Here is a 4,472-nt window from a genome sequence, read left to right as displayed (position 1 = left end):
CAAAGAGTTAATAAACTCATTTTTTCTCCATGCTCATCCTCCTAATAATTTTTTAAATGTAAAAACAATCATAGAAAATTTCTACAAGATTAGTTACATATATATATATATATTCCACAAAGATTTTTCATATATATATTCATGAATCATACATAATCAGCTTGCTTGTTTGCGAAGCTCTTGGAGCCACATCTGTGAAGTTGATTTAGGGAAGCTCGTGCATCTTTCCCAGCTTCTGACAATTTCCGCACTCATATTAAAGAAAAAAAAGTATTTATCAAAAAAACAGAACAAAGATTTATCAAATGTCAATCATAATTAAGTAACTTACACTAGTACAAAAAAGGCAATTTGCGTCGGATGTGAGGTGCCTATTTGCGTCAGACTCCGGTACGACGCCAAAGGCCTCGACGCAAATGACCCAGAAATGATCTGCGTCTTATGCGGAAACGACGTAGATGGTCTAGCTATTTGCGTTGCACATTTATACGGTGCGACGCAGATGGCTCTCCCCAGCCCACTTCAAAGGGTAATGTGCGTCGCACATCGCCTAGGGTGCGACGCAGATGAGTGATTTGCGTCGCACCTTGGGCTACGTGCGACGCAAATTGCAATTTTAAAAAAAAAAAATTTTTTAATTAAAAAAACTAACGAATGCAGGAAAAGGAATGCAGGACATCCACTTAGAATGATAGTGGCGTGCAGTAATTGAAAAGGAAATGAATTTGGCAAATGGCAATCACAACCAGACCTTGCACTCAATACGCCAAAAATGGAGAAGATATAATTTGGCAAATGGCAATCACAAATGGAGAAGATAAAATTACAAACTAACACCAACAGCCTCTAGATCTATAATTTCAGGAAGAAAAAAATATTACGATTACAATTAACATCAGATCTATAACTAAAACATACAAAAAAATAAGAAATTCTAACCCTAACCAGAAGATGAAGGGGAGATAAAATTACAAATAAAAATAAAAAAACGCAACCCAGATCTTCGAGAATTTCTTGTAATTTCATAGCAATCCATATCTTCACCTCAAACGCAACAACAAGATTTCGAGAAGAACCAGGTCTGAAAACGAGAAAAAGATTAAGAATCAAAATTCAACCTCGGTGCAAAGGAGAAAAGATTAAGAATCGAAATCAAAGTTCATCGGAAAATACCATCCTCTTACTGAAAATTTCAGCAGATCTGAAAACGAGAAAAGATAAACAAAAAAATTAGATATAAAGAAAAAGAAAGAATACCTTCGATTGCGTTTGAGTTTGAGGTGAAACGAAACCCCTTCACAACGGTCAATAGTTCGAATGAAACGAAACCCCTTCACAATAACCGCCAGCCCAAAACTCAATTCGCAGCACCCCAGTTGCCGCCCCTGACTGCACCCGCGCCCAGCCACCACACAAATCACCACCTGACCTCCGACCTTGCCTAACCCACCCTCCCTGCCTGAGCTTTATCGACGCCGTGCCACAAAATCACCAACACCACAAACCCCCTCCTTCTCCCCTGCTTCGCCTCCTTTGTCACCCTTCCCTTATTTCAGATCTGTAAACGAATGAAACGAAAAGAATTTTGGGAAAATTTCGGCGAGTGAAACGAGAGACGGAAAACGAATGAAATGAAACGAAAAGAATTTCGACGAACGTTAAATTTCGACGAACGAGGAAGAGAGAGAGGGAGAGGGGGAGACCGGGAGAGAGAGAGAGGGAGAGGGGGAGAGGGGGAGAGAGAGAGACGCGGCCAAGTTTAGGTTGAGAGTATTTTTAGGGTTTGGGAAAATTAAAAGGAGAGGGAGAGGTTATAGAGAGTTCTTTTGGGCTGATGTGCGTCGGATGGGCCAAGGGGTCCGACGCACATTATCTTTTTACAACGCACATTTATACTGTGCGACGCACATTGGGAACCAATCTCTCCAACTGGTGCGTGGAATATGCGTCGCACCTCCGCAACAAACGACGCACATTGTTAATTTGTGTCGCATGTGAGGAGGGTGCGACGCATATTTTTGTGATTTGCGTCGCACAGCTCCCCACATGCGACGCAAATCCTAACTGTGCGTCGTTTCCGTTTAAGTGCGACGCAATTGAGGGGACGCAAATCATCCTTTTTCTACTAGTGTTACTTTCCCTAGCTCTAAATGCCAGTGCTTAACCAACTTTATCCATTAATTACTAGTAATTCCGTATGGTGGCTGCAAATTACACATCTCATCGAGAGTCATGTCATCTGGTTTGTAGTAATGTGACTTGAGATGGTGTTTAAAATGCCTCCAACTTCTGTTAGCACCCTTGAGGATTTGTTTCTCGTATTCAGGACCATCAGGAATTAGAAAGCGTTCCTTTAAGAAAATATTTATGGGCAGTAAGAAAATAGTTGCGTGTTAGCAAGCTTAAAAGTCAAAATGTTGTAATTTAAAGAACATAGGAAGTATATGGAAAAATGTATTTATACATGAAGCAACAAAAAGATAATAGGCAATTTTCAAGCACTCTGGTTTTATCGATACAACTAGTATCTTTACTTTTAAGGCTATGTAGTATCTGCTTTTATGAAACTGATCTTGTCAATACAACTACTATCTTTACTTTTTAAGGCTATGTAGTATCAATGAAGAAAAACTCAAAAGTAACCAGCAACTTAGTATGCTTGCGCAGATTCATCCTAATGTGGCTGTTCACAATTGATTTTTCTCACCAATCCTCAAGCAAAATAAATGTGCTTCATGAACAGAGAACAAACAACAAAGAACATAAAAAAGGATGTTCCATTGTTCTCCTGAAAGTGAAAAAAGTCTCCATTACCTGCCTTCTACTTATCAGAAGAAAAAAGATTGCGACTCTTATGAGATAGCCTTCCCTGGGATTTTGTATGATGTGTCAATCTCTGCTATAAAGAACTTATCTACTTCTTCTCACTATATATAAGGAGAACCAAGGTCTGATAGGAATTGTTAAAGTCATTTTCCTACAAAGAAGATGCTCTTATATGTGAAGCCACCAAAACCAAGTCTCTCAGGCTATTTATTAGGTTTACAAATACTCCCCCAACTCACACCTTAGCAGAAAGCAGATCCTCTTCAGCTTTCCTAACTTTTTAGGCTCTTAGTTTAAGCAGCCCAAATTCTTTTTTTTCTTTTTTATTTTGACAGCACCAACCCATGATCTTATTGAAGAACAAAAAGTACACATAAATACCAGAGATATGAGAATGAAACAACACCAGAAATCGATGCTTCAGCTCAGCCACTCCTGAAATCAGAACCAAGTAGTTCTTCAGATGAAAATTTGTCAAAGAGAGTTCAAATTTTCAAGAAAATCCCAAACTTTCATGATGTCAAGAGCTTACTAGGAAGCAGGTGCTAAGATTTCCACTCATCTTCTACTTCCCTACTTGTAGTTATTTCACATATATATCTAAAGCATCTCTCTCATCTTATGCAGCAAAATATTCTCACAGGTCGCAGTTATGGTGTTATTCCATAGCCTCGCTGAAGGTGGTCTACATGCCTCATTAATGGTAGTCACTCAAACCCATCAAAAATGAATCAATGTATCCCTAAAAGCTATAAAAGACTCTAGCAGAAATAAGAAACATTATAAATGTACGAATTTGGCATAATTTTGCATGATTATGGTAGTCACTTGATGCAGTACTTCCTAAAAGTAGAGTTCCACTTCAGCAAGAACCAGTTTGCAAACCTAATGCTGATAGTTGGTATTGTTGGAATGGTCTCACAGGTATAAATAATATCAACTGAAAGTTTTTCAGAAGTCTTAAAGTTACTATATTCTCTAACCGCTCATACAGAAATTTGTCAAACTCTGCAGCTAGTTTTGATGACCATGCTGCTTTCAGTAACAGGGGAGGAGTTGTTGCTAAGAATTGGGCTCTTAGTGGACAGTACGAATGTAAATCAGGGACATTGCTCAGTGCCCAATAGTCTCAATATAGTCTTCTGATATTCTCTAATTTTAATTCTCATTTTTGTCATTAAAAATCATTGGTGTACGTCGGCAAGTAACCCAATATTTTCAGAGGAGGCAGAAATTCTTAAAGGAGCATAATTGAACTTAAATAAAAAGATGAGAAAAAAGACATTTCAAAATATGTAAAAAAAAAAATTGACAGCAAGAGTGCTGATGGGTATTATAATAGTGAGACAATGCGACCCATATGCTGCACCATTAATTTCAGATTACATACCGCACAACAAAAGCATTAATAACAAAAGAAGCAATACTAGCATCATCAATAATCTATGCAGGCAGCAATGGGCAGAGGAAACTACCACTAAACAGACAAAGGCAAGTCATCCAACCTACGGATTTCAAACGAACTGAGTTCGTGCAAAAGTCTGCAATTTCGGTTTGAATACAAGGCAATAATCTGCAAAGGGCTGGAAAATGAGTAAGAAGAAGAATTAGATATATACTTACTTTGACCTCCTCTACCAACATAG

The 4,472-nt window shown here is 38.3% G+C and overlaps 1 long non-coding RNA gene across 1 annotated transcript; it reads left to right on the top strand.

Moving 5' to 3' along the window:
* Positions 1 to 3,009: 3,009 nt before the first annotated feature.
* LOC104882903 (uncharacterized) lies at positions 3,010 to 4,037 on the top strand. The gene is made up of 3 exons (XR_007269289.2): positions 3,010 to 3,368; positions 3,454 to 3,529; positions 3,751 to 4,037. It is a non-coding gene; the product is annotated as an uncharacterized LOC104882903 (long non-coding RNA).
* Positions 4,038 to 4,472: the final 435 nt, after the last annotated feature.

Source organism: Beta vulgaris, chromosome 8, assembly GCF_026745355.1.
Source record: "Beta vulgaris subsp. vulgaris cultivar EL10 chromosome 8, EL10.2, whole genome shotgun sequence".
NCBI lineage: Eukaryota > Viridiplantae > Streptophyta > Magnoliopsida > Caryophyllales > Amaranthaceae > Beta > Beta vulgaris.
This window is presented reverse-complemented; position numbering and strand designations above follow the sequence as displayed.